Genomic DNA, 12065 nt, shown 5'->3' with positions numbered 1-12065 from the left:
CCGAGTAAACCTCGCGCCCAATGTAATGAACCAGTGTCAATCGTGAACAATAAAAAGTCTACCCCGCACCCCCCGTGCGCGACGTGCGACCCGTAGAAAAACCAAACAGTGTATGTCAATTAACTTAAACAACCCAATCAGGAAACAAAATTCACCACCGCCGACGGTTCTAGCGGACCACGCTGGGGCAACGAACTCACGACCATCACAAGGTTAGACACCGAGCTAGCCTGGCGCCCTCCCGGAGCAGAAAACGCTAAGAAAGCCAGCCAACCCGCTAGGACCTGCGCCCGATCTCGAACATAAGACTATAGTGTATTGTTTCTGTGTTTAGTATATTTGTGTTACCCGCCGTAAGCGTACTTCTTATCACGCCCCGCACAAACTTTCGCGTGCGCAGAACCAGGCTTGCCGCTTACCTGAGCATTCATCTCGCAACTCGCCGGGTAACTACCTCTCTTAATGTACTAGCCGCCGGGCTACCGAGCGACCGTAATGAGTACCGTCAAGTGAGGGTGGTGTAGGCTGAGCATAGGTCGACGATGAAGCGGCCAGTCGCGTGAGAGTGTCATATGTGACGTAGTGAAGTGTAACGTGTGCGACGCAATAAATCTGTTAAACGTACGTGTGTGTTTTCTCTAATACGGCGTCCTGGGAGGCTTTAACAGTCCGGGGAGCCCTTTTGCCGACGCGTCCCTGCCTGCAGCCACGAGGCCAGGAACCCCGCCCTTGAGATCAAAATTAATCAAAACCTTTTTAATTAACGTAAATTCAAAACAGGCAGCGGGGACGGCATCAGTGTGTATTGCCATAACCCGGGGCCTTGAGCTCGATACCCGGGGTGAGCCTGGTAGTTGCTGGTGTCTCTGTTGAGGTTTTAGTTCTCCGGGAGGGCTCCACGCTAGTCTTAAAGCGTCTAGCCATTGTTGTGGTGGGTCTTCGGCCCCAGCGTGCACTACTAAGCTCCTAGGCTATTGATTAGAGTATGGCGGCTGAACACAATGAACACACGCACGTAATTACCTGCGGGTAATGGCACGACCGGCCTAGTTGATGACCTGTAGTTGACTGCCGTTGACTGCGGCTGGCCGAGGAGGGGGGCAGTGTCAGCCTGCATATGCTAGGTTAGGGGTGCGGTCTCGCAGCGGGGTCCGGTACTGGCGGGGTGGAGACCGGACTTCACTGTCACAGGTGGTACGATGTCAGTATATATAGAGTTTCTTTTGAATTACTTGTAGTGTGGCATTATTAGAAATATAATTTGTATATTCTTCTACATCTAGAACGTATAACATTGACGTCGTACCGACCATGGCCTTTAAGCCCGTGCTCCGCACCGCCAGTACCGTATCCCGTTTTCGGAGCGCGCCCCTTGCCCAGCCGGATTGAGTCAGGCGAGCGTCTCGGGCGTGACCCCAATAGACAACAAACCTTATTAAAAGTCACCGCGGCCACTGGCCTTAATTAAAATGTCCGTGACTAGGTTCGTGTCAGATTAGAATAAATCCAACTATTACAGCTCACAGTGAGACAATATGTTGATAAATACAGTCGCCAACTTGATTAACATTTTAAATAATTAAATACATTAAAACTATTGTTAAGCCTTAAGCACCCAATTACCAGGTGCTACATTTTAATTGGGCACCTGGAACATGTTTTAACTGGTAATATAGTAAATTAAATTAATATATGTTTTTTGACGCCGACTCACAAAGAAGAGAAAGTTTCTCTTCCTTGCGATGCGGCCATGTCCGGCAGTCTCGAACCACTCCGCGCCGGGAACAGACGTGTGTCCGTGGGCAGCACCAAAGTTTCTTTCATTTTATTAATTTTTATTCTATACTAAATCTTTAAATTTAAACCTCATTAATTCATAGCTGCCCACGTCGACTCGGCGCGTATTTTACGGACCTGGGCCTATCCCGACCGTCTTCATCGTGATACCGTGCGGCAGATCGTATCACTCACGTAAGTGTTTCGCCTAATTTAGGAGCCCGCTCATAGAGCCCCCCCTGCACCCGTTAATGTTCGGCGCTGGCCGTCTCCAGCGAGCATCGACCCGCGTCCCGCGAGACTGCCGCGGTAACCATCAGTGTCGCGTAGTGTTCTGTTTTTTCTATGTTAATTGTGTAACGGCTAGACGGTGCCAAGTGTTGGTGAGAGTGTTTTGTAGCGGGACTAGATTAAAGGTAGTTCTCACCAACTCGTGTATACTAATTTTCCGGAGTCTCCCGTCCTCCACACGGCCGAGCGGCCTTCACAGTCAAGAAAGAGCCATTCAGGGTAGATTCAAGCCGTGTACCTGGCGGGGCACGCGGGGGCAGAGTTCCCACGACCCAACACCAACGGCCTAGCAGCCCGCTAGCCTGGCGCCCCTCCGGACAACAAGAGCACCGCGACGCCCGTAGCGCCCGTCAGGTACCCCCCGGGCCTTTCACATAGGTCGGGTGACGGCAACATTTTGACGCCACTCCCGCTGCCTGGTTTTCTAGCTTTTTATTTAATTATTAATAATTTGAAATATCTCAGGGTTTTTAACGGGGGTTCGGCCTCGTCGCTGCAGGCAGGAGTGCGTCTCGAAGTTTGAAAACTACGTTCAGAAATTACCTGGGCTGTTTAGGCCACCCAGGACGCCTTGAAAATAATTAATAAACAGATTATCAGAACACTGCACTTTATTCAACGTCGATACACTGGATGGTCCTGTTACTGGCCGCGTCCGTTGTCGTACCGCTGTGACACACGTAAACGCCGGCGAATAATACGCGCGACCAGGATAGATTGCAAAGTGAATCAACGGGTTGAAACTGTGGCTACGTGTCTCTGAGTAAGATTCAGCATACAGTCACGGAGTTGTGATTGCAACAAATTATATAGAAAAGTAAACGAATAGCGGAGTCCCTGTGATTAGGGTGGTTTGCAGTCTAACCTGCGACAAAACTAAAGTCTCGAAAAGTTACGTGATCACGTCAGTGTGCGACGTAAACGTAAAACTTCAATGAATGGCAAGATAGTCACTTAAAACACACGTTACCAATTACACTAAAACATGAAGAAAGTTACAAAATGAAAGTTATTCAGTCTTTCACAAGATTCTCGACGATAACAATTAATTGGCTACTGGAGCCGAAAACTGCGTGCCAATATTACGCTGTCCTTAAACTGGACATGGCTTTACGTATTACAATAAAAATCCCTCTAGGGAATTAAATATTAAGTTAAGTGTCGCACGAAGTATCGTGCGACTTAAGTGGGGTCGGCGCCGAGCTAATTGAAAAGTTTGTAGAAACTTACACTATTGCTGAAATGTTGAAGAGAAACTAGAAGTGCTGGCCCGACGTTCGCGGAGCGCCCGACCCCTCAGAGCCCCTGTTGAAGACTGAGCGCGAGACCGCCCGGCGGCCTCGCGCCTAAACGCGTGGAACGCGGGAAAACCGACCCGACCAGTTCTGGACTTAGAAACAAATTACACAACATATGCTCATAAGACAATTAGACATAATTACCCTTACATGAACCCTTCTTTTAAATTGTTATTAATTTGATTGTTCTAATTAACAAAATAATCAAGTGTTTAATTAGGCGCATTGCCACACCCGGCCGGGCGCTGTCGTCGTCGCGGCGTTCGTTGCGGTGCACTTTCTTACACTTTGTGAAGATCACGCTCGGGCGTGTTCGTCGCACTTCGGAGCCCGTGTTGTTGTGGCATAACGACCTTTGCGGACCAGAGGGAGCACCGGCGGTTGGCGTCAATTTTAATTATTCGTGATTTCACGTTTACACAGGAAATATAGACTCGTGAAAATTAAAAAAAAGTAAATAAACAACTGCATCAACCACCCTTGTTACAGTGTCTCAAAACAAACAAGAATACTCAAACCACCTGTTGAGTGTACTTGATCTTCTCAGTAGTGACGCGGGTGTTTTTGGGTTCTTCACTAACATACTTACCATTAACTCCATAATACTTACACTATTAATTTCACTTAAGATTTTAAGAGCTTCGAAGCCCCTATCAGTTGCATAGACTGTGGCTGGTGGTAATGAATGATGAACACTTAATGTTAACTCACACATAACCAGAAAGCATTTGACATAAATTATATTAAAATAATTTTGCTAAAAGAAAAATTACTTCAAACACTAACACGCTTATTAAACTTGTTTTTAAACCGTATGCTTTTGCTGCAATTTGTTGCCGTTCGTAACGTTTTAATTAGTTTTATTTTTTTTTGTAGTAAATTCAATGTGCTGGTCATTGCTTTTTTTATAATTACAAAAGCAAGACTGCGCAGAAAGTTATTTTTTATTTCCAATACTTCCAAACAGCTGTTTGATTTTTTTAATTTTTATTATATTTGCCTAGTTCCTGAAGTTTTTTTATAGCATTCCGTTGACTTACCAGAAGTGCGTGCTATGTAGTAATTATTTACTTTTAAAATTATTATCAGAGTAAAATAATTGTGAAATGGGCGAAAGTAAAGTGTTTCTAGTAATTATTTATGTTAGTCAAATGTTTGACTTTGTGTGACGTCATATCCAGGCGTGGTGAAAAATGGCTGTTTCCCTAGAGGAGATTAGAATGATAAGATTGTTAATTCGCATGAATGCGTAAATAAATATATGTCTAATGGAGAAATACTGTAGTTTTAGTAGTGAATTTTTCTTGTGTTCTAGCTGGAGGCATAAACTGCCGCTCGAGCTTCAGAACCGTAAGTTCCTTAAAGCTGCCGTCGTCTTTCACTGGCAAAAACAGGTCGAACAAACTGTTCAAAACATTGTAATTTCTGTGTTTTTATTATTATTTAAAATATGTTTTTTTTGGTATCGTTTTAAAAAAGTGATTTGATTTCTTTGAAAGCTCTTTTGGAGTTAAGCAAATAAGTGTGTTTTACGGATATACAGAATAATCTATATGAAATTAGACAGGTGTAATTAAATTTACAGGTTTTAAAGTGACATTGGTTGGGTGTTCGTCTTTTTTACTCTTTAAAAAACTCCACAGATTGTAGCTTTAGTTTCCATGTCAGTGCGAAATAGTCATATGGTGACGGACTATGGAGAGTTAATTAAAATTGTATGTACCTGCAAATGTGTAGAAATATTCAACTTAAAAAGGTTAAGTGATTGGTTATACAATCAACATTTATTATTCTTTATAGAATCCATAAATTAATTTTGAGGGATGTTTGTAAAACATTTAGATAGATGTTATTTTTAAGGTCATCATATTTTCTTACATATTTCCTTCAAACCGGAATGTGGTAATAATAATTCTATTCTATACCAGAATTTTTGACATATGTTCAGAAGGCTGTAAAGTTTATAGAAGTAATGTTTAAATGTTATTCATATCTAAAAATCTACTTATCTTAAATGTAACAAGACTGTACCTAATAAAACAATCCAGTGATTTTATGACTTAGGTAAATATTCTGTGTTATTTATGTAGAAAACATTGAAATTTTGCAGGTTATTTTCTAGATTGACAACTTTTATACAGGAAAGTATTCAGAAAATTGGTTTGAGCAATACCTTCAGATGTTTTTCTTTTTTCCTCTCGAAAACAGCATTTTGTAATTGCTACTGGATTCTGAGAAACTTGCTAGTGGGCAGAGCGATGAAGACGAAGGAAATTGTGGGATTAAAGCCATTATAATCACAAAAAAAAATTGGCATTATTACAGTGAATGGAATATCACTTTGCAGACACTATGTAGAAGCTGGTAATCTAGATGATTACCCTGCAGCAAATTTTTTGCATTAAAGTTGTTAGGTTCACACCCCAAAAAAATAAGTCCTGCTGTTCAAGTGAGGCTGATTCGCGATGGTTTATTGCACCCATATATTTCCCATGTCAGTGGTGATCCTGGTACAGATAGTCATTCAGGAAGCATTTTTACCCACCTGTTCTTCAAAATCGGGAAAAGCTCTATTTAAATGTCAGGTTGTTGGCGTGTGTGTCATTGCCTTCTGAAGTATTCGCAATTTGGCAGCTAGAAAATACTTTCAATGTTTAAATTTCCATCGGGCTTTTAAGCATTACTGAAAGCTACAGTTTCAGATGTTTTTTGATAAAGAGAAAATGGACAGAGGAAATAAGTGATTTTGGGTGCTCCCAATCTTGGTTAATTATTCATAAAAATACGTACTTTAAGTTTAGGCCATTTCTTTTCTGTGAATTTATGATTTCTGACTTTCGAATTAGTGTGTATGATCATTATTTTTGAAATGTACTAGCAGTGCACTAATCATGCAAGTTAAAGCCTCTTATATTCTATGTTGATAGCAAAAAGTGACTTTTACATGTTTCATTGCTACTCAATATATTTACTCTGTTAGCAATACCAGATAATTCCAGTATGTTGTCTGCATTCAGCTTTGGAATAAAAAATCTAACATGATTCTAGGGATGGCTGTGGCATCTCCTTATGTTTGTCTTTGTACCTAAGTGGTCGTCCATTAATCACGTGATGTTTTTTTAGCAAATTTTTAACCCCCCTCCCCCCCTAGTGATTTGTGGTGAGGTTTCAGACTAACACCCCCCCCCCCCCCCCCCCACCCATAAAAATGTCCAGACACACATTAAGGTTGCATGTTTATTCTCACTGGCATAAAAATAATAAAGGAAAGGCTTATATGTAATATACGCATGTATTCGGCGCCAAAATCAAAGTCTTACTGGCGACTGGCAAGCCGAGCCGGGTGGTTCATGTTGCGGCGGGCGGGGATATTGTTGCCTGGCTACGGCGAGTCAAGGTCACGCGGCCCTTTTCGGTTTAGTAGAAATCGCGCGAAAAAATAAATACACGTGATATATCTCTACACCCCCCCTCCCCCCTTGTGATATTTCGTGATTTCACCCCCCCCCCCCCCCCCCCCCCCCTTTTCGAGCCTCACGTGATTAATGACGATCCCTAACTGGCTAACTTATGGCTCGCGTGAATTGTCTCTAATGTCGACAGTGCGTCTGCAATCCAGACCCCGGTAGAAATTTTATCGTGTTATTAGCAACTTTCTTTAATGTCAACGTATCAGTTAAAAACATGCTATCTATATACTTTATTCTAGACTTTTTTCAGATTAATCACACACACAAACAACGTGATTTAATAGTTGACAGTAAAAAGTACTAGCTCACTCATGTTACTGGTGCAAAGATATCTTAGTGGTGTCTGCTTACAAAAATAATTTTCTTAAGTAGTTCATTTACTGTATTTCATTTTTAAACTGTATTTTTAGAAGAGTGAAAAGGGTAAATTGCTTGTTTTCAGAACAATATTTCGAAAGGAAATATCCAGCACAAATTTTTGAAAACACTCAAGGACCTTACATTGCACCTTTATCTTATTTCTTTGTCACATAATGTTATAGTTACCGCTCAACTATGGGCGACGAGAAGATTGCGTGCCAGTCCACAGCCTTGCTCCGAGAGGCAATACCATGCCAGAAGCACCATGGAGTGTCCCTCTTATCGTTCTGCCTCACCAACACAGATACACCCCTGACTAGGCAGGCCCGTTAAAATTGTTCAGTGCCTCTTCATATGGCAATAACGATGATTTCAGCAATGTTTGTTGCAAAATGTTACTAACTTATTGTGGCCAAAATTGTTAAAAAATGTTAAGCTGCGGTATTATCTACCTATGGTGTAAACAGACAGCAGCCATACTGGTGGTAGATAGTGAACTACTAAATGCTTCTTACAGTTGCTGCATAAGCATGTGTCATAGTAGTGAATTATTTATTTATTTATTTATTTATTTATTTAATTTGTTACATGCCACACCAACAGCACAAGGCTCCAACGGTGGGCACAACATGTAAGACATGTAAAAAAAAAACAAATACAGTAACAGAACAAAATTAAGAACAAAACAATAAATTATAAGAACAGCAAATAGTAGGACAAAAACAAAGACAAGACAACATAACATACAGTTGGTATCCTTAGATTAATACATCTGGTATTAAATAATTTAGGTAATAACATTAGAGCATAAAGATAATTAATCTTTGGATGCAGAAAGAATAATTTTTTTAACAAGTTTTTTCTCTCTGGTAGGTTGTAAGTGATTAACATACATATTAAAATTGTTAACAAGTCTATATATAATATCATTTGTATTTAAAAGTGTGCACAAAAAAGGTGGGTTACGGCTATTAAAAGAAGGAATTTTAATGTCAGTAACATCAAATATATGAGGACATATAAGATTACCATAATAACAATGAAAGACAAAAATGGCATCTAAGATCTTTCTTCTAGTTGATAATGAACCAAGGAGGGAATTTAAATCTATGTTATTGATGGTATTTAATTTTTTGTTAATATAGTCAGATACTTTAGATTGAATCCTGTCAAGCTTTTCAATATCAGTGTTATTGATGCAATTCCATATAATAGAACCATATTCAAGTTTTGATCTTATTAGAGCTGTATAGAGGGAGAGAATAGAGTCAATATTGGAGGTGTTAAAGGTGATAAATTTAATTAGACCAAGTATTTTGTTAGATACCGAGATAATGTTTTCAATGTGAAGATGAAAAAATAGTTTTTGATCCAGTAAAATTCCTAGGTCTTTGACATGTTGAGATTTTTTAATAGGTGAGTTATCAAGTTTGTATTCATATTGCAATGGGTAGGTTTTTCTAGTGAAGGTAATGATAGCAGTTTTTTCCATGTTTAGATTGACCAAATTATTTGTGCACCAATTTGCAATTTCTGTAATATCACATTGAAGTAGATAGCTGTCATGATATGAAGAGATTTTTCTATATATCTTTAAGTCATCGGCAAAAAGAGTGCCAACTGAGTTCTTTAATCCAGATATTATATCATCAATGTAGATATTGAAAAGTAAAGGAGATAGTGTGCCACCTTGCGGGACGCCAGAAGGAGTTGGGTGGAGATCTGAACTTATATTCTGTACTGAAACATAAAAGTTTCTGTTATTTAAATAGCTTGTTAACCATGATAAATATTTATCACTTAGCCCAATTTTGGAACATTTGCTTAGTAGTATTTGATGATTAACAGTGTCGAAAGCTTTAGCTAAATCAAAGTAACAAACATCTACTTGACCACGTGTGATGACTTCTGAATAAATAGGATTAAGAAAGGAGACTAAGTTTGTCATGGTTGTTTTACCTGTTCTGAACCCATGCTGTGAATCAGACAATCTATTTTTTACGTTAAACGCTAAGTGTTTAAATATTATTTTGTCAAAAATTTTGGCAAATCCATTTAACAGGGATATAGGCCTATAATTTGAAACAATAGAAGTTTTGCCCTTTTTGTGTACAGGAATAACCTTTGCAATTTTCCATTTATCAGAGTAGATGCTATTTAGAATACTGAAATTATATATATGCTGTAAGAGAGGAGCAAGGATTAAGGAGCAACCTTTGATGATAAAATTTGGTATGTTATCAGGTCCTGTGGACAATGTAGATTTTAAGGTTTTTATACTCCATATGACTAAACTAATCGAGATATTAGACATTGGAATATTGTATGAACAACAAGAAGATATGTTTTGGTTATTTGTGTTATTTGTAGTAACATAGACACTTGAAAAATATTCAGCAAAGGAATTTGCAATTAAATAATTATTATCCGTAATTGAGTTATTAATTTTAATTGAGGGATGCTGACTATAACCCTTTCTCATTATTTTAACATATTTCCAAAATTTTTTAGGGTTTTGCTTAATTTTATTGTTAATATTACAAAGCCAGTTTGTTTTATCCCTACACATAAGTGATTTAGTTTCCTTACGGTAATCTGAGAATAATAAATAGTAAAAAGGATTCAGATTTCGTTTATATAATTTATGATAGTGCGATTTCTTCTTAAGAGATTTTATTAGTTGGTTGGAATACCATAGGGGATATTTTTTAGCCTTTTTAATAGTGGTAGGTACAAATAAATCTATAAGATCATTCATTGTACACGTTAAGTAGTCAACCATGGTATTTATATTTTTAGAATTGTATAAAATTGACCAGTCATGGTCCCTAAGAGCAATAAAAAGGTCGAGATAGTCACCAATCTTATAGTTTTTATATGAAGTCGATGTATTATCGTTTATTGACATATCAAATTGGAAGTTTATCTCTAATGCAGGATGAAAGCTATCTTCTTTAACTAGTGGTTCCAGAGCTTTGCTAACCAGACATGATTCAATATTAGTGAGACATAGGTCCAAGAGTTGGGCCGAAGGTTGAGTTTGATTAAGCTGAATTAAACCTCTTGCTGATACAAAGTTGATTAATGATCTGGCTTTCGACTTAATATTTGAATGAACTATATTTTGGGTATGTAATTGAGGCCAGTCAATGCCTGGAACATTAAAATCACCAATTATTAATAAAGAGACATCAGAATTCACAAACTTATCTTCAAGGGCTTCAAAGTATGAAATGTAAGCTGAAGGAGTTGTTTGAGGGGGAATATAGATATTCCCAATGATTAAAGGTTTATCATGTGTTTTTATATTTATTGCGCCCTAGGAAAGTTGGAAAGGATACATGCAGGGGCGCAACAACAGGGGGGGGGGAAAGGGTATTTTGCCCCCCCTCTGAAACCTTGAAGTGGGGGCAAATGGGGGCAAAGAAAGTGCTGTGTAATCAATTTTTAGATAGTAAAACTGCTTAAATAGCACCATTTTCCACCTTGAAATACAAATTTTCCTGGGGGAGGACCCCCGGATCCCCCACTTCAATAGGGGGGATCGATGATTCTTTATAAAAAGGTATATTGCTCCCCCTTTGGAAATTTAGTTGTTGCGCCCCTGGATACATGTAGCAATTAATATGAGCAAAATCAAGTGTGCACTTTCCAAGATTGTGCAAAACAAAGTTTTATTGCATAATGGAGAGCATGCATGTGTTTGGAATTTCATTGGAGAGCATGCATGTGTTTGGAATTTCATTGAAAATACTATCAGGGTTGACAATTTGGGTTTTCATTCAAAAATTGATCGAATTAATCACAGTTTGTGACTATTTTGCAGATTAGTCGAAAATGACCTAGGTAAAGCTCTAAATTTAATCTTCACGTTAGATTGTTGCATTTTCACAAAATTTTTTTTCCATCACAATTTTCACGGGTGTCTCACTGTATAATCATTGCAAATTAATTTTTTGCTGTTAATGTTTACCTTGGATATATTGTACACATTATCTGCTAGTTATAAAAGGTTGGGCAAGTCATCGTAATTAAAATTGTTGTCGTACTTAAAGCATCAGGATCTCTCACTAGAAGTTCATTTTCTCTGATCCCACATCAACTGAGTAATGCATATACCATTATATATGTCTTTTGTCGAATTTTCGAAATATTTCTACATAATGATCTGGAACTAACGAAAAAAAGAGGCTGAAAAGCTGAGTTTTGTGAATAATTGTTAAACATTTTGGTTTGAAAATGGTTGATCATTGTTAAATCAGTAAGTTGCTGCTAGGATTTAACATTGAGGTTATTAGATGAGGTGTGAAATGATGAGTAATCAAGTGCATTTTGGGTGGAGGGGTGTAATACAGCAGATTAGAAAACCCACCAGTCCCTTACAGCAATGTTTCCCACTTGCAAAAACATTTGTGTATGTTTGTTTCTGTGAGGAATGTTGTATAGAAACACCACGCTGCCAACATGTGATAGATAAATGTGTCAAGAGTCATGTGCTGATATTTACCTAATTTGGGTGTGCTGCAGATTCATAAATTTAGCTAACTCAACTTCATTTACACAGAAAAAAAAGTATGTTCAATTTTTTTTTGATATCTGTAGCAAGGACTCTAAATATTCCTTTTGGTATTCTTGTTAGATGTTAATAAATTGTACCTTAACATATTTGTTTGAATTGTGGTATGTTCACATTGAGCAACTTGTTATGCATATACATACAGGATCATGCAGTTTTTTATAACAAAGTTTAGTTGCATTCAGGGAGCTAAAATTTAAAAAAATTATACCTTTGTGCTGCTTCTGCTATCGGCTAACATTATATTAAGAGGACTCTGGCGAATGAGGATCCCTCAACCAAACAAGTATTGAA

General features: G+C 38.4%; 1 protein-coding gene across 3 annotated transcripts in view; it reads left to right on the top strand.

The window, feature by feature from the left end:
* Positions 1 to 4278: 4278 nt before the first annotated feature.
* LOC134530431 (serine/threonine-protein kinase 10) overlaps positions 4279 to 12065 on the top strand; it is a 123872-nt gene continuing 116085 nt past the window's right edge. The window contains exon 1 of one of the 3 annotated variants that reach the window (XM_063365247.1): positions 4279 to 4410. The gene's annotated coding sequence lies outside the window, so the exon portion shown is untranslated. Of the gene's footprint in view, positions 4716 to 12065 lie in introns of all 3 variants that reach the window. The other 2 variants (XM_063365246.1, XM_063365248.1) reach the window with 2 other exon arrangements.

The sequence above is a fragment of the Bacillus rossius genome, chromosome 3, assembly GCF_032445375.1.
Source record: "Bacillus rossius redtenbacheri isolate Brsri chromosome 3, Brsri_v3, whole genome shotgun sequence".
Taxonomy (NCBI): Eukaryota; Metazoa; Arthropoda; class Insecta; order Phasmatodea; family Bacillidae; genus Bacillus; species Bacillus rossius.
This window is presented reverse-complemented; position numbering and strand designations above follow the sequence as displayed.